Raw genomic sequence first — 24,662 nt, forward strand, 5'->3', positions numbered from 1 at the left:
AGATTATGGAGCAACATAGAAAGAGTTTTCTAGATGATCAAATTTACCTCCCAGTCTGTGGAAGAAAGAATTTGATTTTGTAGCATTTTCAAAATAATTTAGCATTACAAAACTAAATCAGAATGATTATGATATATAAAGTAATAAAGATGAGAGACACACACTACTGATCCTGAATTGCCAGTGTCCTAGCTAGAAAACAACCATATATTAAAAGTTTTCAGCCTAAACAGCTGTGACAAGCAAAAGTGCAACAGGAAGGAATCATCATAAGATTTCAGAAGCTGCTACTGGTCCTGGCTACCAAAATTTCTTACTTTTAACAATTAGGCATTGTAAGGCAGTTTGTACTTTGGAAAGTACCAACTCTGCGTCCCTTATGCCATAAGTCAGGATCTGCTAAAAATAGCAATCGGCAAGGAAAATAGATGAAACTTTTTTATTTTATGGTGCCGTTTTTACAAATAAGGCATAACTGTTCATACACTCCACACCATGCTTTAGAAAGTCCTTTGCCCCCATAAATTTCTAGCAGAGTCCGGCTCCAGAGTCATGTGGACTTATAAATAATAAAAATAATAAAAGCTGAAGTTGTTGCTGAGCGATGGACAACTCATCCTCTCCGTGTCTTTTCCCAGTGTCTCCTCCTCAGGACTTCTGTTCCTCCATCCACGGTGCACCTCATTTTTTTAAGAGAGCGCTCAAGGTGCTCAGGACAAAAGCTCAGGATTTCTTTTGTCTCAGGAAATCTAAGCACAAGTGTGGCAGCAGGACCCCTTGACAGGCTGAGAAGGGACTTGTCCCAGGTCTCAGAGGAAGTCAGCTTCTGCTGTGCGGCCTTGGCCCTCAATTTTGGCACTGTGCTTCCACTGCAAGGGCATCTGTTCCTCTGCAGTCACCAAAAGAGATGTCAGTCATGCAGCCAAAGGACAGAGGAGGACTATGGGGATGAGAGCCCTCTAGAGTGACATGGTTTCATGCTGTTTCTTTAATTTTTTGTCTGGCAAGTGAAATATATTTCACCAGAAGGTGGGAAAGGACTTGGAACAAAATTGATCTTGGCTGAGCAAACATTTGACAATGTTCTGTGGGAAACAACCATCTGTCTTGGGAGATATCAACTCCTGGAGATATTGATGGCACTAAAAATATCCGCCTTAATCCACAGTCCCAAAGCATTTAGTCCTCAGGCATAGAAAGCCTCAATTCTTCAGGAGTAAACCTTTGTATTTATTTTTATTTTTGGAGTGCTGACTTCCCAGGTGTGCAGTGAAAGGCTTCGGTTTGTTCAAGATGCAGCCGTGCATGTTTTGGCACCTGGGCTGAGTGGAAACTATAGAGGAGCTGTAGAGAGATAATTAATATGGATTAAATGGGGAAAAGGGCTTTGTGCTCTGCTTCACAAGTACAGACCGTACACAGAGATGGATGTCTCTATCTCCGAAGAGCTTCCTGGAGCAGTTTGGCAGGCTGGTTTCTTCTGAGATGCATGAGAGGAAAAGGGGAAAAAACCTTTGAGAGAAACTTTAAAAACACAACATGAATTCAAAATAGATCTTTATTTCTCAGTGACAGAGGTTAATGTATATTTGGAAACTGAGAAGCAGCCCCCATCCCACAAATCATTAAGATTTAGACCATTGCACCTTCCATGTGTGGTTAAAATCAAGAATGTCCAAAGTTTTTCTAGGGAGATGGAAAGATAGGGAAGCTTAAATTCATTGCTAGATGTTCTGTGCTAAAGTTGGCAGATACACTTTCATACCTGTGATTTGTTGGCCTCCTGCCTTCCAGGCAGGTACCCCTCTGTGGGCTTTGGAAATAAGTCGTAAATAGTTTTTACCACTAACTGGAACCTTGCTATGAGTTCCTCTTCAGAAAAGGCAGGCTCTTGGCCATCAGAGGGATATCAGGGACCAGAGAACTAGAGGCAAAAGCCTTAACCTGTTAAGCCTTACCTGCTCCATGGTCTCTTGCTCTCTCCATCTGCAGCTAGCACAAATTCCCTGCCAGAGCTATGCTAACATCCCCATCTTCCCCCAAACAGCTTCGGCTGCAGTCACAAGATACTTTCCTGGGAACAATTTACATTTGCCTCCTTTGAGCCCTGCCCCACCACTCTTCCACTTGCTGTCATGATCGTTAGATTTACTCTCATTTTCCTGTTGTTTTCCCTTTTCAGGCAAGGTTTTTGTTTGTTTGAGATTGCTTTATGGTGGTTGCCCAGGAGAGCCAATAACAAGAGCCATACACTTGCGCTGAGAGCGAGCATAAATGATGCTTCCTGGGGCTGTCCTCCAAGAAACCCCGGGGCTGGATGCACTTCCTGTGTTTAGTCTCCGCTAAAGACGACTTCTTTTCCATTGCCAGGGTGAAAATCCCATGGTAGGCCACGCTACTTACCTTGCAGAAGTATGACTAGCAAAGCCAAATGTCCCTGATCAAAATGCAGGGGCATGAAAAAGGGCAGGCTTATCAGAGAGTAACTTTTCAGCACGGTGAAGGTGGCTAACATAAGCTAGATTGACAAATAACAACAAAAATAATAATAATAAATGTGGAAGGTCTATAGCCAAGCCTTCCTCAAAAGCTGACTCAGATGATATAAAAGAATAAGAAATAATATTAAAAACAATGAGATAACTGAAGAGACAGATAAAAGAAATACAGCGACTACTTCATCCAGGTGATCTCAGGTGGGTAAAGTAAAGGGGTTGACCTAGCAGCACAAGGTGCTTCACACGACAGGTTTTACAGAAAAGGATAATTTTTTATTCTGCTGTAGTTGAGGAAGAAAACATGAAAAAAGCTTTAGAAAACAAGAGTTCTGTAGTCCTGGAGTAGTAAATACTATGTGTGTGGGGAGGTGAAGGGCACAGAGGCTTATTGGACAACCGTGGCAGACCAGAGCATTTGGGGGAGCCACAAAGTTATTGGATTAGTTAGAAAAAAAAGTCAAAACACCTGAAAGAGAAGGGCAAGCAGGAGAAGGGATTTCTCCCTACACATACAGGAAGAGAAGGAGCCAAGACAGAAGGCTGATAGGATACATACTACTTTAATGATTTTTTTTTTTTTAATTTGGGTTCATTTGCATGACAGCTCTGAAATAGGATAAAGTACAGAGAAGGGCAATGCTGCATAATGTGAACGAGAAAAGGGAACTGTTCAGCTTTTTCATTTAAATGCATGAAAATCTCTGTGAGGTCTGCGTGCATGCGTGGGGGAGGGCAGGAATTAAAATTTTAAAAATGTGCTGAAGTAAATGGTGACTCTGGTGAGAGAACAGGCTCAGTCAGAAGGCTCAGAAGCACTGCTGAAATTACAGACCATGCTAGCAGTCCCAGTCTGCCTTTCAGGAAGCTGTGCGGGCATTGGTTCAGTAAATACATTAGCAAAACAGAATTTAACACCACAAAACCCTTGGTAGCACTTCAGAAACATACCTCTGTGGTCATGGGGACCTGTCTGTTGGGACAGGATGGATGTCACTGATGTGGTGTGGATCTGCTCAGCCAGTGGGAGCTCCTGAATGCAGCAAAGCAGGTGGCCACAGAGCTGGACGTGCCAAAATGCCCCTGCAAGAGTCATTGTGTAGACCATGTTGATCCCTGCTTTCCTGACGTGGCCTTACAAGGACAGAAAAGACAGACTGAGGCCATGAGATATCCGTGGAGGGGACAGGCACCCAGAGGGAAGGGACTTGCAGGTTTGGCACTGGGAGCAAAGAGCACATGTCTTGCTCCCTGCTCAGCAGTGGCATGGGATCTTGACCTGTCACACAGCGCCAGGTATGGCTGCCACCCGCTTCTGGGGGCCTTCCTCTGTGCTTCATTAAGCAGGGGCCGTCTGTGTGCTAGGGCGACCTTTGAGGGCGATGAGCAAGAAAGAAGCACTTGAGAGGCACAGAATTGCTGCTCAAGGCCAGAAGACATGGGTGGTGCCTTACTAATGGAAGGCCTTGCTGGCTTTTTATCGTCCTTGCCAGATGTCCAAACCCAGGCAGGCACAGCACCCTTTTAGCATCTGAGGGAAGGTCGTACCTCACACATTACAGGCTGGCCTGAAACCTAAAGAAATAAAATTTGGGCCATGATGCATAACAATCGATGACTCCAGATTAAGCCTCTTACCCTCAGACCTCCAAAACCCCAACCCAGATGAGGCCAATTAATGTAAAAATAAAATGCATGCGGTCAATAATAATACATGCATTTCAGCTGTCCTGTGCAAGTCAAAGGATATCTGCCACATCAAATATCTGTGCACTCTGCGTTCAATAATGATTTATTTATGTATGGCTACCGTGCACACTGAAACACATAGCTTCCTAATTAACTCATAGCCACCTGGAATAGTAATTAGCACAATCTGGAGCAAATCCGTAAGACTGGTCATGGGATGTACATGCTTGTATCACTGAAAATAGTCAGCCTGAGTGAGTTTAACGAGTAAATGAGAAAATACGTGTTTCAAGTTGTGTGTCAAGAGGCTACCCGGTGCTAATTACAGGTCTGAAAATCAGGCTCTAGTTGTGCAGGGAGGTGTGGGCTTTAGGTCTTTGGCCTTCAAATCTGCTCAGCAGCAGTGCAAGGATATGGCTTTCAATATTGAATCAAAGTGTTGGAGCCAGAGAAAGTGCTGGAAGTTTTTACCCAATGGAAGCATTACTGCCCTGTGCTGGGCCTCAAGGCAAAGTTCTCCTGGACTTTGTGATGGAGAACCGCAGATCTGCATGGGACCACCACGCAACAACCAGGGCAAATAGTTAAATTGGGGCAGAAGACTTCATACCTGGTGTGCATGTGCAGGAAGGCAGCTAAGTTGATACAAAGCTTTCTGCTACTGCAGCTGCTTTGTTTGAGGCTCCTGGTATTTCGATACTTACACCTTGCTGTTATGCTACCACAAAGCCTTATAATGACTGGGCATTGCTTATGCAACTCCATACTCTGTGTTTGCTGCTGATCAGTAAATTTAGTCCTGCTGGAAATGTGGAGGCAGGCTACGAAGGCTGAACTGTTTTCCTATCAGTGTTTAAGTTCCTTCGTGCCTACTGAAGGGCTTTGCCTAAAATCAGTGACAGCCTACCCCCTCCCATGTCTATTCGTCATAAATGTGTGAAAACAGAACCCAGCATAGTTAGTAATTATCTCTTCATTATGCCAATGTGCTTCTGAAAGCATAATCATGATCAAAAGACACATGTGATTCTCCTCTTACCATTTTGTTTGCAAGTTTCAGTTTTTTTCTTCTGTTAATATTTTTTTGAAAAAATAAAAAAAGAGAAAGAAACAACAAAAAGAGCTTTTGAAGCTTGTGTCTGTCCTTGCATTAGTGACAAAATCTCCCCTGACCTGAGGACTCAGACTCTGCAGCAGTGAATTGCAGCAGAAATAACAGGCACATGACAATACTATCAAGAAGGGCACATCAGAAGTACCTAAAGCCCCAGGAGACTCTGAAAGATAATTTGGTGCCCACTGCAGGTGGCTCCAAATTTGCACTTCATCAAGGGTGAATTTTGATTGAGATTAGTTAACCTGCAATTTCCTTTCTCAATGGCTTTTAACCATTTCTTGTTTCCAGTGCAGTCTCGGAAGCTCTTTGATACACGCTCAAACGTTTTGGAGAGGCAGCAGGAGTCAGTCCAAAGTTTTAGTTCAAGCTCAGCGTGTGTCCTTCAGCTGGAAATCGTAAAGCATCCCTGGAGACATCTAGCTGACCCTGAGCTGGAAGGCAGAAAACAAGAGGGCACCTTTCCTGCTCCCTACAGAGGATGCTGACAAGAGCCACTCTTGATTCATGGTTTACATCCAATGTAAACAAACCCCTTCTTACTGATCTTATGCTAGGTTTGATATACCTGTGCCTGCATAGCCTTTATATTCATTCCTATCTTCCCTCTGCTCCCTGTCTTTTAGGACTGACTGCCTGTGATAGTCTTTCTCCTTTCACTGCCTATCCAGAAGTGTTCCCATTCTTCCTCACAATTGTGCTGACAGTCGTCTGTCCTATCATCACCAGATATCCAGCCATTACGTGATTTTTGGGAAATACATACAACTTTAAAAGTTTATCCTGAAAAGAAACTTGCTTTGGATATTGCACAGAAGGTTTAGGAATTTAGGAGCTCCCAGTTTAGGAACTGCTTTACATTATACACTACATTTTTGTCATAACTGATCAGAAAATGCCCATCTGAGCTAGTTATTCCATAACCAGTGTGTACTGACAGATCTTGAAAGAAGAAGGGTGCTCATAATTTGTGTCCAGCTTGCTTACTAAGGCAGCACTGGATTTAAGAACAGGCCCAGATTAACTTGCGCATTAGGTAATTTTACAAGGCAGCAATGCCTGTGGCTGACTGTCACCATCGAGGGACAGAGCCGTGACTTCTGCGTGAAGATGTTGCAGTGGAGAAGAGAGCATCCGTGTGCCAGTGGCTGGAGGACCAGTGTGGAGCAAAGATGCACAGCCACAGTAGCTTAACACCGACTTTATTAAAGCTCCTCATTCCTCTGGCAAATTGATTTGACTTTCGGTACAATTAAACTAGCTGTGCCTCCATCCAGTCTGCTTAGTGGTGTAAAATTCCAATGTAAAATGAATCTCATCTGAAAGAGCAGCATTTGTAATGGATAGTGCAGCTCTTTGTAACGAGATCCTCTTACCTCCTTTGACAAGTTAATAGTGAGCAACTGCAATAGTTAGCAATGCAGACAACACGTAGCTACTGACATCTGAGCCAGCAGAAGGACATGGGCTTTACACATCAGAGCTGAAGTTTCAGGCTCCAGAAAACTGGTCATCCCCTTCCTACACAGGGACAAGCAGCACCACTTCTGTACATAGCACAGAGCTTGTCCTTGCCAGCTACCCACACCCACACCACTGCCAGGCCAGGCACGCGGGGCAGTGCGAACCTGCTCAGCCCCTACCCTGCTGAATCGCTCAGCTGCAGTGTGTCAGCCAGAAAATCTCCCCTTGGACAGTCACAAACCTCTGCAGGTAAGCATGAAACCAAGCCTAAAGCTCTTGCACAGCTGCTCTTCTGGCACAAACATTCCCAGTGTGGTCAGCAATTCCTGCAGATCAGTCTGAGAACACCGACACTGCCCAGACATCTCCAAACCTCTCTGTGTACCACTCCAAGCACTTACACTTATTTCTTCCACCTTGCCTTTTCTCCCTGAAATCCAGAAGAATGCATCTTCATTAAAAATAAAAAATAAATTATAGATATATATCAAACCACTCCCTTAAGGAGAAACCCAATGAAAACCAGCCACACCACTGCACATGCATTTTCCCCAGAAGGGAGGATGCGAAAGCAAACAAAACGAGGCAGATGTTAGCCCTGGTGCTGAGAGTACTGCTGGAAGGCGCCTGGGTGTTATAGCAATGAGAGCCCAGAAGCCTGTAGTGCAGAAGCCAAATACTTCACGATGAGCTTTTCATGGCACACTGTTTTGAAATACTTCAAGGTGATGTGGCACGGAAATAATTTAGGCAAGACTAGATTTTCCAAAGCAAGACAGCAAGATAAAACATTACCCTTTGTGATATACAGCTGAAATTATACTACCTGAAAAGGCAATCTCTCATCTGAAACACTAAGTATCAAAATCATTTGATTTTTTTTCCATCAGAACGCGGAGAAGGTGAAGCACATTAAAGCAAAATTTCTTCAGATTGAAATACTGGCTGTCTTGCAAGTACAGAACGCTGGAAATCACAAGTTGTCTTCATTTCTCCAATCATTTTGAGTTAACTAAGTAACTACCTAAGCTTGTTTGTAAACTGCAGCGACAGCCTTGTGGTTAAACTCTCAGATGTATTTAAAAGATGCCCTAAGTGACTAAAAAAGGAAAAATAACAACAACAAAAAAAAGCTCACAGTTTGTGCGTGTTGCATTATATCATCATTTAACTGTAGGATGTTGGAGTTTGCTTTATCAGGATTTGACAGCATCTACTTGACTAAGCAGTAGCTCAAACACACAAAAAATAAAATGTAATAAAAACACAAAAAATGTCATGCCTGCAAACTTCAAAGCGGCACAAGGCTCAACGAGTTTAACACTTTTTACTGCAAAAGGAACTGCTTACCCATTGATTCATCTTCTGTTCAGCCAGGATCATGCTGTCGGTACTGCTCAGAGTACTAGAGCATTTCTCTCTGCACAGTTTAAAAAAAAAAGATATAATAAAAAAAACGTCAAGGCCTCTGCTTAAGGCTACAGAGGTACCTTGTGGTCTTTAGAGGAGAGCTTGTTAAAAATGCATCGTCCCAGTGCGAGAGCAATAGCCTGCCTGCAATGAAAAGGTTTGCAGAAGCGTGGGGCAGCTGAACGAGAGGGGAAAGGCAGTGCTATGGAAAGCAGTGACGGATGCAGCTTGGTGCTTCATGGCTAGTGGCAGTGATTTGAGAACGCTGCCACAACCAATGTATGGCTGATCCTTCATCCCAGATGGGGCCTTTTTTTTTTTTCCCAAGGAGAGAAATACCCTGAGAGGTGGGCAGTGGCTCATGGTGCCTTTTGCAGTGTCCTAGGAGAGAAATAGAAAAGTATCTCCCCAACAAACACAGGGACACTGCTATCTGTGGTGGGAATGTCCTGAAACCCTGCTGGGAACAGCAGGGGACACGGCTGGAGCACGTGTCTGCAGGGGCCTGCAGAGCTTGCAGAAACCAGCCCCATCTACTGACATGGGCTGGGGGAAAATGATCCCAAAGCAGAAAGACCATATAACTCCCAAATCTCCCCCACTACAGCAACCTTCCTACCTTAGTGTCATTGCACAATAGACACACTTCAGTGCCACCATCCAGTGATTTTAGAATAAAACAAAACTACCAACAAAACAAAACAAACCAACAAAAAACCAAAACATAATGAAACAAGGTGCCAAAGCCCAAGACATTTAGAAACAATGAGATCCTCAAATTATTAAAATTTGCTCATTTATGCATCTTCTCCTCTTGGAACCCTTAGGGTTTGCATCTTTGCAGGAAGGCAAAGTAACTTTTTTTTTTTTCCCCCTCCTTTTTCTTTCCTTTACTGAGGGAAGTGTGGCTACTTTCGAAGTCGTATATGACATAAGATATTCTGGACATCAGCAGTCAGGCGTTCTGCAGCAGCATTCAGGTTCCTTCTTTGTGTTGAACTTAGGAAGTCAGGGACTCAAGCATCACATAATTTTACGTGAGCTCAGTGGGCGTAGGATAATAAAACAGTTAGTTTAATAAAACAGTTTTTCCTTTTAAGCAAAGACATTTCTACAAGATTTTTTGAAAAAAACTCACCAAGTATACCTGACAGAATAGCTGAGTCTTCCTTCCTTGCCCCTGCCCCCTTGAAGGAATTCTTTTTTTTTTTTTTTTTTGGTTGTTGTTGTTGTCACCTCTGTGAGGATGTTTGTGTTGTTTCTTTCCACATATTTCAGGTAGCCCAGCAGCACGTGTACTATAGTAAATTAATACACAGATGACACGAAGGCTGATGTTTCCACTTATTTTGGGGGATGTAGGGGCACATATCACTATATCATTCAGTGGGAATATCTCCTTAACATAGGAGATGCTAAAATAAGCTTTTTGTACCTGTTCTCCACTTTTGATTCCAAACATACTGCAAGCAGTAAGTTGGCACAGTAAGGACAGATATGTCTGCAGGTGTGTAAAAATATACACATCAGCCTCTCAGTCCTGAATGCATGAACGCAGCTGACAGACTGAACAGCTCAGTGGGATGGAGAGGATTAACACATCAGGAGCAAAACGCAGAAAAACAGTGTTATTTCCCCTACTTCTACCCATTCTGCCTTCCAGAGTACTGAGTGTATTGCACCAAGTGTCACACGCCATCATGTTTCAGACGTGCTAGCTGATAATTTAGATAAAGACCAAGAGGCTCAAGGACAGGCGGGAGCATTATCAGCCCTAACTCTGAGGATGACAGGTTGTTACCACAATTTCCTAAGAGGCTGCAGTTGTGAACTCTTCTTCTTTTGCTGCTTTCACCCCCTACTCTGCAACCTTCAGAAACCGGAGTTTAAGTCTCTTTTAAGTTGATGTGCTACAAAGAAACTGAAAGAAAGCCTTGGGGGGAAGATATTGGCTTTAGCTATTTGATCCAGCTTTTCACATTGCTATTCTGTGCCCGGTTCTGAGAAAAAGAAATCCCTTTATCCTATGATTCCCTACCTAATCAAAACTAGGCTATTTTATCCAAATAGCCAAGCCACGCTGCTTAACTCCTGCATTGATTTTAGCCCCTGGAGAGTGAGATCTGAAAGATCTTCCTTGAAGGACTACTCAGAAAGGAGAGCAATTTTGCTGCTGCTGCTGTGAAGCCATGCCTTTGTCCCAGAATATTACTCTTCCCGTTGAGGAAACAAGCAGCGTGACGAGGGACCACGGGACCATAGGCAGCAGCTTCCCTCTGCCCCACACTTTCACCAGGGCCATGTGTCTCACCTGCACAGGGAAAGCATCAAGGGAGGGCCTCAGAGCTGCTGCCAGGGTGGGGAAGTGTGGCTCCTATTAGGGCAGGTCTAATATTAGTGACGTGGATGGGACATCGGGCAGTGGATGGACACCGTTTGCCACACCTCACATGAACAAAAAGTCTGAAACATTTCAAGGTTCTGCCACCTCTGTGTGGCAGACATTGCCAAAGGTGGAGAGGTGAAGAGGGAGGGATATCAGTAGGAAAATAGCATTAAAGTGGAAAACTTTTTTTTTTTTTTTTACAAAATGACACAGGGCTCCAGCACAGCCCAACATCCCCTTAATATCTCAGCTTTCCTGGAAATCTGCGGCAGGAGCACGGAGGCATGGGGATCTGTCCCATTTTCCAATTTTCCTTTAAAACACAACCTATCGGGTAGGCAGGAAACACCAGAACACCCTGCATCTCTTCCAGGGACACAGTTCCATTACACAGAGAAAACAATTACTAAATCAAAAGCTACAGCTTGTTTTTCTTTTACAGGTGCCAATGCCACAGCAGAGTCTTGCAGTTAGGGAAGCTGATTTTGGAATACAAATGAAAAGCACTTTCTGCAGATGTCTTACAAGTAATAAGCTGTGGAGTATGCAGTCCCTTTGGCTCCCAAAATCACGCAGATGAAATGAAGCCATCACTACATGGTTGGGTCCCCAGCAGCAGCAGAGAAAAAAAAAAAAAAAGCTTATTTCAAAATAATTATGACTACAAGATGTAGCTGTTCCCTTCAGTCTGAAATTGATTTTGAAGATTCGCTGTGCAAATGAATTACAGTGCCTGCATTTTGTTTCTTTGCTTTCTGAACTCACTCCCCCCACAACATTCCCTCGCATGCTGCTCCATCTTTGCCAAAAAAAATCCTGTACACTGCAGAAAAGTTATCCAGCCTCCTTTGACCCACCTCAAGCTCTAAAGTTATTCTTAACCTCATTCCTGCAATCTCAGACAATTGTATCATCACATATAGCTGGATCAACTCTCTCTGCACTGGTCCTGCTAAAGCCAGTGTGCACTTCTAAGAGCAAACTCTCGCCAGACCACTGGTCTCCATGAATTCCAGATTAAGGTTGGGCTGATACCTTATCCTAGGCCCTGTCTTCACTCTTACAACTCCCCAAACCTGTAAAATAAAATGTATCATTGCCAATCCCCAGTGCAGTTAAAAAGGCTCTCCACTAAGCAGGGCTTACCTGCTTCTGCTTTCCTCTCCATCTCCGCTTAAATCCTACCCTGACCTTTGCTTTAATGCTTTAAGGATAACTGCAATGTGCTCATGCAGGCAAGCTAACTCCTTCTGAACACTGCCTTACGCCATCTTATCTTTATGTGCTGACAACAAATGAAGCAGAAATAATGGCTTTTTTTTGTTTTCTTTTTTGTAGCAGAGCATCCCAGAAGACCTTGCGTAAGGTCTGTTGCCCATGCTGCCCAAGGAGATGCTGAGGCATTGCCATCCTCTTTTGCTGTTACTTATGCTTCAGAAAAAGAAGGCAGGACCCTGAGCTTTTCTCTAAACAGGGATGCAAAGGTAAATTTACTGCTTCGAGAAACAGAACTGGTGCTACAGAAAGCCACCACCGGATTATGATTTGCTTTGGAGCTTTGCTGGCCAAGCCTTTCATAAAGGCATTGACACTTAGGTTTCTTTTTTGGTTTGGGTGTTTTTTGTTGTTTTGTTTGTTTCGTTTGGTTGTTTGGTTTTGGTTTAATGCTGGACAGTACTGGTTCGTACTGTCCGTCTCCCATTCTCTCATCTGAAGGTTTATTTAGAGGAATCATCCTCTTTTTGCATTGCAGTAGCTGTTACTGCTGCAGCCTGTGTGGTGACTCCAGCAGCCAGAAGACACCTAGGAGATGAAGGTGTGTTTTCTCAGTGCAAGCAAATTACTCCAATATCTCATCTCCAGCCAGCCTAAGCCAGGATGATGCATTCGGGATCCACCACCATAGGCGGGGGTTGCTCTCAGCCCATCCCCATGCACCAACGGATCAGGAAGCAGCAGGTTTGGGAGCAGCATCCCTTGTGACTTTTACAACAGAAGCAATATTTAACTGAAAGAAACAAGAAGAGGCCAGCCAAATGGTGGGATATCCCTTGCCTTCCTCCATTCTCACTCAGCACGAGAAGGAACCAAAGTCACTGGATGCAAATTCTGCAGAGAGCCCCGGCAAGCATCTGGCAGCTGTTCAAGTCTGGATCACCCCAGCCTCAGAGCAGCTCATATCCACTCACTTTCAGTTGTTTTCAACAATGGTAACAATATCTTCCTCAAACACCGGGCTAAAAATATCTTTTAATATCCACCCACCTGCACCTGTATTCTTTTCCTTCTCAATAAAATCTTTATTTTTTTTCCCTTAAACAAAAGTGGACGCATAGACAAAAGAAAAGGAAAACAACGGGGGAAACCAAAGCATTATGGATGTTGATTACAAATGAGTCTTATTTAATGAGCCCGTGGCATACCTTATTTTCGGTTTGGCATCTTATTGTACAGCAGAATCTTCTTTCTGTAAAACACATTTCCGAAGTTCGCCCTACACACCGACGTGCCTCTGCTGGAAGGCGCTTTGTGCTTGAGAAGCCAAGTGCCCACTGGGGTTGCTGTGAAAACAGGCTTTCTGTTGGACAGGAAAATAAATTGCTGTAAGAATACTGAGCAATTACTCAGGGAAGTAACAATGCTAAAACACATCTCTTCAAACAGCATGGCAAATTTTAGAAATCCTCACCCTCTAGAGCATTTCTGATAGGTTTCTGTGGGCTGTGGTCCCCCGCCCCAATGCAGCTTGGTATCTCTGTTCATGATTTGGGGTGGGGGGAAGAACACTTCAAATGACTACTAGTGATACATCACACATGGTGTAAGACATGCACACAGTGACACAGAAATTAGGATGAAAATAAATAACAATGAGACCCAGTCAATTAAATCCAGTGAAAGGCAGCTGCTAGCTGCATGAAATTCATAGTTAAAGGGAGCTGCTCTCAATTTCCAGACAGGTAGCAGTGAAGAGACCCTCCTGCTTCTCTCATCTGCAGCTTCTTCTCATCAAACGTGGGGCTACTGGAAAGGTCAAGAGACTCAGCACCGCACGGCTGCTGCTGTGCTTACCATCTATCCCATGGCCTAGAGGCACCAAAATCAAACCTGAACTTAAGAGCATCCAGCTGGGAGAATGGGATCAAGTGAAGAGACCGGTGGGTGGCAGATAAAAGAGAAGAAAGCCTGGGAAAAGATGAGAGACTCTGTGTAGCTCCATCAGAAAGTCAGAGGGACTGAGCAGACTAAAGCAAAGAGTGCTATCAGACTAGGGGGCTGTTTAGTGGCTTTCGGGATCAAAGCCAAGCAGAATTTTGTCCAGTATACTTTTAATTAAACTTTTCTACCATTGCGAAAATACCTCCGTTGATTTCATTACCTTGTTCCTGGCTGTCAGAAGTCAGTGCTGGCTGATTTGTCTTTTCAAAGCCCGTGTCTCACCGTTACAGCACACAGCTTATTCTGTACAACCCCAGCCTGTTCGCAGACTGACACGCAAGGGCAAGCTCCTGACCTCCATGAACCGACAGACACATTCTCACTGAAGCTGCATGAAAAGTTCTTGTTTTCCTGCTGGCTGTTAGCTCTCACTATAGGACAAAGGATTCCTCAGCTTCTTAAAAAACAAACAGATGCATTTCAGATATTGTTGTCATAAACGGTAAACATTAAAGCAGAAAATAATTTAATAAATGAAAATTTCACCACCTTGTTACCTTATTACGGTTGTGGCTCAGCACCATAGTCACTAAAGTATTTATCACTGTTACATAATTTTCAGGCTGCTTCTCCCAATTTCATAGATGACAAAACAGAAAACTGAATAGATTATGTGGCTGCATAAATTGCTGTACACCAGAGGTTCCACAGAAAGCCTGCCATTGATTTAGACATCAAATATAATCCATGTGTATATATGTATGTACGTATATACATATATATATATATATACACATACAGGCTTTCCCTTTATCTAGATTTTTATATTTAAAAAGAAGCCATAACAATGAAGCACCTCCATGTGTCCCTTTCTATAGGCAACTTCTGTATAAATGGAAAAGTTACACTTCTTCACAACCACACCTGTGCAATCCCCACTAGGGTTAAAACCATATCAAGAATTCCCTCACATCCTTGACCATCATCTAGCAGAATTAATTCAAAAGCCTGCTCACAGGCATCGGGGGGAAGCATGTTCATCTTTCTATTCACAGACTTTTTCACTATTTCCCTTGCAACAGTTGCTCTGAGCACAAAGGACAGCTACAAATCAATGCTCCACTTATTACCTATTTCTGGGATCAAAAATGCCAAATTTAGACCTGTCAAATTCAGCAAGAGTGCATGCACACAGGCCAGACAGTCTGTGTACATCTGAAGGGAATATACAGCCATGCCCAGACTTGCAGAACTAGCAGAGAGCACGACTGCAACCCCGAACCAGATGTGCTAGGCACAGCTGACAAGAGGTAGGTGGAATATCCAAAACCTGTAACTCTTACTTTGCAGGAAGGGCAAGGAGTAAAAGAACATGCTGATAGTAAGGAATACTTATATGACCTACCAGGGAAATCTATCTAAGCATAAGGATAGTTGTCAGACTCCCTGGAGAGGCTCTAAAATCAGGCTTTTACTGTAGGCTGAAAATCAAGCCATAGTTGTCTTCTTGATAGCAGTTCTCCTATTTTAGTATTAACTCCTTATATAAGGGGACAGGAAAATACATATCGCAGGGCTCTGTGCTCTCCTTGGCAAATATTTCTTAGCCATGTCCTGTTTTATTCTGAAGTCATTTTTTTGTATTAGGCCGCCCTCAGTAAGCTTAACACAGCTCTGCATGGCTGCTGCTGACTCCTGCTTCAGGAGCTCAGGCTCAGCAGCATCACTGAGAACAGAAAACCACTGGAAGCACCCAAACCTCAAATCCTCTGTGCCTGCATCCCTACAGACCTGTCTGTGCTGGGCTCTTCCATCGGCTACCCTGCAGCACAAGACCACTGCAGGCTTACCAAAGGCTGATTTTCAACAGAATTTCATTTGGACCAATTTAAATTTCTCTCTTTTCTCTTTCTCCTGCATGGTTTGAGCTTCCCACCCTACTCTCTATGTATGTTCCTCTCTGGATCTTTGAGATCTGCAGCTACAAGGACAAAACTTCCAAAATACTTCCCTGCAAGTCTTTCCCTAGTCTTAAATGTTAATGCTTTATACAACCCTGCCATGTGCTGGGGGACCCTTTACATTATTTAAGGGCTGTCAGTCAGGTGTGAACCTCTCCATTGATTTCCCATTCACTTCTCCTCTCCTGGATGTGTCAGGAGGCTGCAGCCCACGCCTCGCGCTGAGGAATAACAATTCCATTTGTTTGAGTCTGGCCTGGCGCTGTTCGCTTCTGCAGCCCATATAATTCTCCTTACTGCGCTTTGTGTGACATTAATGACAAAATAAATAATTCAGCATGGTTTTCACCCAAATGTAGCCCTGTCAGAGACTAAGATACGATCTTTGCTAGCTTATTTAACGTAACAAGCAGTTGAATTGTTCTTTTAAAGGTTGAAACTCTCATTTTAGTGGAATTTGGTGGCAAAGCTCCCCTGAGACCTGATGGTAACTAAGAGGTAAAAAACTCCTGCTCCTGCCACCCTGGCTTCCCATGTAGCTATCTCATTTGTGTGCCCACCCAGCAGGTCTGCATCTTCCTACCTTGCAAATTGAACAAAACAGGCTGGCTTTTTAGGAACCTGCATGTAGCTCAAAGGGAACATGAGCCAGACAGGACGAGCTGAAGAGCACTAGTGATGTCTGCACCACGTAATTATGAGAAAAGAGAACACTTACTTCAATAACAAGCCCTGGCAGTGAGGCTTCATGAATGAAACCACTCCTGATTGGGGGTCTCAGGGCAGTGGGTGTTGAATCCAGCCTCTCTGAGCATTTGAGGCATGCTGCTTGTCTACATGTCTAACAAGATTGCCATTAAAACAAACAAACAAAAAAAATACTTTTTTTTTTTTTTTGACAATAATGACAACATTTCCAATAACTCCACCAAAACCAGGATATGCCCTTCACTATCCACTCCCCCCACCAGGTAGTTTTCCTTCATTTCTCATACTCTCAATCCTACTTGCCCTGTGCTCATTAATGCTTTCCCTGAGCTGCCATGCTAAAATTGGTGTTGATAGCTGTATAATTTCTGCATAAAGGAACATTCCTACCAGGAGAATTCTTGCAGCTTTCTATGCTGCTTCCCCTTACCCAGAAGCTTATCAGCTCCAAAATGATCTGAGGGTTGCATTTGGATCAAGACCCTTATTTTCTCATGACTTTATATTCGCCTCCTGTTCTTTTTTTTCCCCCCAAGCACACCACTTAATCTGTCTGTAAGCAACACATTCAGAGGTGGCAAATACATCATGCCAAATTATTCTCTCCTGAAGCAGGGTCAATTTGGTATTCATATTGGCTTTTCATTTATCCTGGGTCTACAAAGTGATTTTACTTTCTTTCAGCTTCAATTTACCTAAACTATTGGTATCCGATTTTTGATTCTGCAGAATTGAACTGTGCCTAGACTGCTATCCAGGGTGCTTTTCCTCATGTCTGCAGAGTCTGTTTTTCCTATTGTGCAATTGCTGTTTGGGAAGATCATAGTGTGCGTTAGATAGCTGATCAAATAAAGCCTAATTAATTCACATAGAGAGAAATCATTAAGGATTGTGATTTCAAAATCCATGAATGGCCCATTTCCTTCAAAATAAGATAACAATGAATAGATGATACACTTTAAAGTGTAATCTAAGGAAAATTGCTAATTGTTTCACTGGAACTGGAAACTGTGCACATGGAAAGGGATGCATTTACCCCCAAAGGAGCTGTGATTAAGGGGGAATCGAAGAGACAGGAAAAGGTATCCATTTCGGTTATTTGTCTCCAATCCTGGCCAAGAAGACCATATTACCCCAACCAGAAGCTCTCTCAAAGCCCAGGTCCCTTAGCAGCCCGCAGTTTCCTTGGGAGCTCCTTCCCAGACTCACTCCAGTCATGCTTTAATATCTTTCTTGTTCTCCCTTTATGAAAACTAATCCTAAAAATAATCATAGTTCAGCGATAACTATACGGTAACTCCCATACCATCTTTGCAAGGGACAAATATAGCCTGGTTTAAAGTCCTGATTAGCTAAACAACTGGATTAGTCAAAAACATATTGACTTATTAAGCCAAAAACTAGAGTTTAACAAGGAAACCCTTACTTTTGAACAACATTAAGTCTGCCCGCTCAACAGAGATTTTAGCTTTGACAGTGTCACTGGCACAGCTGACCGTGAGCAGGTAGAGAGCCCCAGAAAGTTTTCCCTAAAATACTCAGCCTTATTGGTTGAAATAACTGCCTTCAAGGCTGGACTTCCTCCTGTTTTTTTGAAGTAAAAATATTTTACACTAATATGAAATATTAGAAAATATTCTACACTAAATTTTATTCCTATCATAAAGAAGCTCAACTTATAGTTCTTTCAGTACAAATAGCAAGTGCACGTTCCCAGCACGGCAGCCCTGCTATCATGTGTGAGGTGGCTCCCAGGGTAGAGTTACTCCAGATTAAAATGAATTTTCATTTGAACCAGAGGCCGGATTGCACTTTTCCATGGCTGCACCCCAAAGCACGTAGTCGCATCCACTGGGATCCCTCTGAAGAGATGCTGTGCTTCCAGTGGGCTGACTGCAAGCAGCAATGCAGCCGGTCCCTGCGACTCCACAAACCGCAGCCTACACACCACCGACCAGAGCTCGGGCTCATTTATCACCAGTCAGGGAGCTGATGACTTCCACTTGCACCTCTGTGCCCATCCCTGCTGACAAGTGGGCCGTGGAAAAGAGGTAGGGAAAGGTGGAGCTCGCTGCAGGCAGTGACTTCTTGGAACAATAACAATTTTGCTCTTGAATTCTGGAACATGCTGTGCTTTAAGCATGACATCGAGAAGTGTTGTATTGCTTTGTCCCCAGCTCTTCCACCCACCTAGGGTCTCACCACCCCACTTTTTCTCCTCCTGCCTTAGTCTCCCCTTGTCTGTCAGCTTTGACGCTGAGGAGGAGTGGAGGTGACTCTTTGGGGGTCCTTGTGCCAGCTTGATCAGAAGGGTGAAGGTGAGTCTGTGGTCTCGTGCAGGGGTCTGGCTTCTTTGAGAAGACACTAAACCCAGCACCACAAGGCCAGCTGACGATTTAACGCACACTCACACTGCTCCTGTCCCACAGCACCTCACCCACTGATGTATTCAGACACCCCGCATGGCTTTGCCAGGATATCAGCCCAAATAGTGCACCGACACTGCCACTGCAAGAACAGCAAAAAGGGGTCGGTGCAACCATCCCTGCTCTGTGTGCGAAAGAATATTTATAACTTGAGTGTTTTGCTCAGGGAGCTGGAGCCTAGTTTAGTCTCCTGTTTCCTGCTTGCTTTCCTCTCCCCGAACAAACACCAGCTTTCCATCATTAATGCCCAGAGCCTCGCACTTCCAGTTTCCTGAACTTGTGTTTCCCTTCCCTATAGATGCACCCTCTCCTCGGAGCAGGAGTTACCTAAGGTGAGGGAAGGCGTACGCAGCCTGACCATCCACAGGACCTTGCTCAGCCCAGGTGAAGGATGTCCCCAAAACAGCCTACAGCTCTCTGACATAGCCTTTGACCACTGTCCCTCCAGGCCTGCTCCGTGCCCTGTCTTTGCTACAGCCTCAGGGAACACCATCTCTGCCTGACCCTAAAAGATGAGGTAGTTGGGCTTCTCCCAGCTTGTGCACAAGAGGAACACAGCTCGTTTTTTTGTGTACTGGAGTAAAAGCCTGCCTTGCCTTCAACCAGCGACACATACCACGCAGCAGCACAGTGGATGAAAGACAAGAGCGTTACCTCACCAGTGCAGGCACATCATTGCAGCTAGCACTAATAGGAAATGTATCTACTTCAGAGGTGCTCTTTTGGAAACACTTTGCACAGTTAAGTAGAGGTAGGTGAACTTCAGGACCCTGTTTTATTCACAAAGAAATGCAGAGGTGATTGACTGAAACCACTGACTATCGCTGGCATCGGAATGGGAAAAAAGATCAAAGTGTTTTCAATTTGCATTTCAAATTATAACTCAAGCCTAAATAAAAGGTATTTAAAAGTCCTCAGCGCTACTGACAACAACAAAAGAAGGTCAAACCTAGAATGAAATTATTTTTACTTTCATTAGAAAACAAATAATTCAATTTCTGACCCAGAACTAAGGCCAGGGCAGAGAACCAAAGCGTGCCCTGCCATTGGCACATGGGAGATTTGGGTGGGTAATTCCATTAGCACTGTGGGAATCCCTCCACATTAATTATTATTATTATTATTTTTTGTATTAATGAGGAAACGAGGCATCAACAATGCAAAAACTTTTGGAACCTTTTTTTTGTCCCTACTTCTGGATTTCAAAGAAGGACATCTCAGTTTTCCCATCTCTTCCAGAGCATGACTTGTGTGTTACTAAATCTTCATGTACACTCAGCCCTGGAAGCAGGGAAAAACGCTGCAAGCAGCAAGAAACACAAGTGTTATTCCGTTAGCATTCACAAACTTGGATGCCCTTAAAAGCTGTGTATTAAATAACAGTGTAAAGGGATGGGAAAATAAAGAGTTAACCATTCAAGAGCAAGTGGCTGTTCTCCATGCAGGCACTTGACTCTGTAACATCCTCACCAAGCAATTGTGCGGCGCTCTCAGTGTCGCAGCCATTGTTTCATCTCCTTATCGGCGCTGCACACTGCCGGGGGCTCTGCAGCTCTTCCCCGAGAGGGCTCCCTCCAGGATGTTCACACACACGCAGAGCCCCAGGAAAATGAAAGCGCTCCCAGCCGCTGCCCGTCTTCCTGCGCGCCATCTCTGCAGACCTGCACAGCGTGGAGCAAAGGAACAGGTTTTTGCTTTTAAGCTGGAAAAGTAGCACGGCTGCTGGAGAAGGAAAAAAAAAAAAAAAAAAAAGATCAAACCTGCCTGCTGCTTTTGTGGTGGTTCTTTGAGAAAAGCTCGGTCTCTAGGTTCACCAGGCCTAAAGATAGGACAGATCAGATAAATTGCTTTATAAGTTTTCTAACAGTTGCTGCATAACCACATCAGGCTTGTTCACAAGTGAAAACACACAGCACTTCAACTAGGTTTTAATTAGAAAGTGAGTGAGCCCATCTCTCTCCAGCACCTAGAAGGGGGAAATAATAACTACCTAGGGTCAGATGTCTACCTTTCCAAAATTTCAGTGTGGCAAGGCCACAAGGACCACTACCTGCAGGATGGGACCTCGAGGGGCTGCAACTGGGGACCTGTCCAAGCGCCTTCTCAGCCAGAAGGAAGACCCAAATTGCAAAAAGCTGCATGTCTGTTTTATAATTAATTTTGGCTCTTGGTGGCTTTTCTTTCTGGCTTACCAATAGTCCTTTCTCTGACTGTCACAATTTCAAATGAACTCCTGGCTGGGCCTGAGCCCTTCAGCATCCCATCAAGCCGTGATGCATCTGGACATCTGGATCAGAGAGTTGGGCATCTACATTATTGATGTGTCAGTGCTTTTCTGCTGGGCTGGTGTTTTTAAACATTGATGCTCTTCCCAGTGTGAGATACGAGAGCAATAAGCAAAGGCAAAGTTCTCTCCCCACCAGACCCTAAACCCTTTCATGCTAGTTAGACATCAGACCACGTCCCAGCACGCCACAACTCCTTCCATGCTGTGCTAAGATCACTGAACTAGGCCAAGCTATTGGGAGAAAAAATCATGAGCGTTTTTCTACTTGGCTGGATTTGGAGGGTGGACACACAGGATGCATTATTTTTGCCTTCCCAGTGAAGCTGGGAAGCTGCTTGGGAAGCAAAGCTTTGCTGTTGGCTTAACCTTCGCAACAGTCCCAGAAGATACAACTGAAGCTTTTTCTGCAGTCCATTCTTCCTGCTCCCAGGCAGGCCCTTCCCCACACAGACCAACAAAAGTAATTGTGCAGCAATTACACGGCTCCTTCACACGGGCACGCACAAATACATACATCTATGCTGGCCCCAGCCTGGTTGGAAACCCAGGTAGGTCTGGTTTGAGCAGCTTGGTGTCCCTCGGCAAATACCCAGAGCTCAGCAACAGCAGAGGCAGCTGCAGCAGCACTCACTGCCTGAGAGCCTGCTCTCCTGCTGCATTTATCCCACCCCGGCTTTGCAAACCGTTTTGCAGCTCAGGGATTTAATTGTGAGTCTCCTGATATTGGGCGGTGGTTTTAATGAAAACTCCCGCTCCTGGGGGGTATGGGAATCTCAGCCTTCATTTAAAACCAATTAAGTCCTCTAATTGCAGAGGCAGCCTGAGAACACCCAGTGAGAAAGTCCTAAAGGATGTTACTCTGAAGGTAAATAAGAAGATCCTCTGCTTTCCCCGCCCAATTTTTATTTAAGAAATTGCTCTCAGGATTTCCGAACAGATTCAATGGCACTGGAGTCATATGAGTAAAAGCTTCATTTTAGAGATACTGATATTAATGCAGTGGAATGGGCTGGCAGGGAGAGCAGATAACTGTAGCTTTGAACATAAGTAATGACTTATTTTTATAATAATGATAATAAGATTAAAGCATTTTCACTGTAGCTTGAAACAGGCAACACACTCATTGTTAGCTGCTCATAGAAATAGGTCGATACAAGGCAGTTTAATGGCTGAGCTGAGTTACCAGTTGCATCTCTAACATTTATATCACCAGGGCATGAATTCAGCAGCAGTCAGGGAGTACAAAGCAGCTCAGGAGCACTCTGGGATAGAAAAAAAAACACTGCTAAAGTTTGAAAGAAAACTGGAGCAGTGTGAGTTATGGCAAGGTGAGCTCCAAAAGTGAATACCACAGCCTTTCCTAAATCTTGGAACCTAGGAGCCGATAAGGAGTAAAGTCTGCACTATTTATGATTTAATGGGGAGGGGTATGCCTGTTTTCACAAAACCAGCTGCTTTGCAGATGGGTATAAGACTGGCCAGAGTCTCATGCTGATTTTCTTCCAACCATTTTCTGGTCATTAAATTCAGACTGAAAAAACATTTTTCTGTATGTTTACACACCTACACAGTTAATTGGAAGTAAGAGTGTGTCTGTTTATGGCCAGAAGTGCTACTCCTGTTTGGAAGAAACAGGTTATTGTGCAAAATTCATGTAATTGCTTTCCATAGCCCAGAGCAAATCAGGAATAATTTCTTATAGCAGAGGAGCAGCTTTATACTGAAGTGTCCCTTGAAATCTCTCATTCAAAGGCTGATGGCTCTAATGACTGCCTTCAAATTGCTATCAGTAAAAGTTTACACACACACGAAAATGCAATTTGGCAAACAGCTGTACATTCACAGCCTTCGGTGACTAATCTAGTCTGGACACTAATTTTGCTTTGTGTAGATGTGTAACATACACAGGTTGAGCTTAACAGGGCCATTAGTATGAGTAGTGTGCTAATTTTTTGTTGTTTGCTCATACCCGTATGCCTGTGCAGTGAGAGACCCTGCCTGCCATCAGCTGGTGCCAGGCCAACCCTATCCCTACCCAGTGATGTACAAGTGGAAAAAGCAAGTTGAATTTTTCCCCTTTCCCTGTGGTCAAGACACCCCTGGAGCCTGAAACCAAGCGACCCCATGGAGAAGCACAAACCTCAGGTTTTTTGCTGAGCCTGGTCCATGCCCAGACAGCTGCACTGAGCCAAAACAGGGACCAGCTCCCAATGCCTGCGAGCATCTCCTTTTCCTGGGGCAACTCACATTTGTGCTGATCCCTTCCCATCAGATCCAGAGCCAGGGTGGTGGTGGTAGCAAACTGCTCGCTGTTTTATTCCTCCTTCACCTGAGGATGAGACTTTCCAATTCACAGTGAGGGACAGCCCCCGATGAAACTGAATCAAATGCACATGTTTACAAGATATTTGGACCAACAAATTATTTTTCCAGTCAGACTGAGATACATCGGTGATGATGATGATAACTCAGGTTTTTGGAGCTGAATGGCTGTGGAAGCCTTTTTGCCATTACGCTCAGTGAACATCAATAGGTTTAGCTAAGTGCAGGCGAAGATGGATGGCAGCACTTTCTACATCTTCTGCCGCCACCAGAGAGCTCTATGTAACATGGGCTGGCAGCTCTGCCCCAAAAGGGGATGGAAGATGCTGCTGTACATTATTGTTATGTTCTGCGCTATATTGAATTTATCTTTGCTCTTCCCATTAAAAGCAGGTTGCAAAAGACACTGCTGCGAGTTAACATGAAATTAGTTCCCTACTAAAATAAGAGATCTCCCTGAAATATTGAGGTGTCTAAACAGCTAAAATATCTTTCCAGAGTAGGCAGTAACACTACCATTAAAAGAGAATTCCGAATAACATCACTTAAGAACAAACAAACAAAAAATCCACCACTATTTTAGAATCAAAACCCATTACAAGCAATACAAGCCTTGACTTTGAGCCTGTTCCTCAGCCTGCTGTTCCTAGGATGGGAACCCCAAATTTCCTCTGACACTCTTAAAGAGCAGCCCAGTAGCTTACAGCTGCTCTCCTGCAGCCTGCACCACTCAGGGATCTGTATAGCTTCCATTATACCTGCCTGGTTTTGGTGTCTGAACTTCTTTTTGCATCTTCAAAATTGTGACAGCATGGCAGCTATCCTTAGCACAAGCAACAAAACAGCTAAGGAGAGCTCAGGTACTGTATATCAAACTCCTGTCTACCACCTGGTGCCTTTGCCTTCTTATTTCTGGGAGCATGGCCACTCTGCCTCTTTCCCCAGCTTTCTCTGTTTATTATTTCTTATCCAGCGGGGCATCAGAAAGAAATGATGAAGGAAACAGAAAGGGAACCTGAGAAAAGGCACAGACCACACCAGCACTTTGGTCCCATGCAATGTCCTGCATGGAGGGAGCTGAGGGAAGACAAAGAAGAGAGGGAGAGAACAAAACCTGGAAAACAGCATGCGGCAGAGTAACTGACTGGGGAAAAAAAAATAGCAGCTAGATTTGCTGCGTGAGGAAATAAAAGAGCAGATTGAAAATTAGCCCCTAAAGAGCAGGTCCAGGAGGGATTTGT

The 24,662-nt window shown here is 44.1% G+C and overlaps 1 long non-coding RNA gene across 2 annotated transcripts; it reads right to left on the reverse strand.

The window, feature by feature from the left end:
- Positions 1–301: 301 nt before the first annotated feature.
- On the reverse strand, positions 302–20,471 carry LOC106036594 (uncharacterized). 2 transcript variants are annotated; one of them, XR_010829999.1, is made up of 8 exons: positions 20,283–20,471; positions 13,938–14,174; positions 12,982–13,136; positions 8,113–8,182; positions 7,004–7,192; positions 3,950–4,070; positions 3,447–3,578; positions 302–1,344 (listed from the first exon to the last, which is right to left on the reverse strand). It is a non-coding gene; the product is annotated as an uncharacterized lncRNA (long non-coding RNA). The 2 variants fall into 2 exon arrangements; XR_010830000.1 differs by lacking the exon at positions 3,950–4,070.
- Positions 20,472–24,662: the final 4,191 nt, after the last annotated feature.

This window comes from Anser cygnoides, chromosome 3 (genome assembly GCF_040182565.1).
Source record: "Anser cygnoides isolate HZ-2024a breed goose chromosome 3, Taihu_goose_T2T_genome, whole genome shotgun sequence".
In the NCBI taxonomy this organism is placed as follows: Eukaryota; Metazoa; Chordata; class Aves; order Anseriformes; family Anatidae; genus Anser; species Anser cygnoides.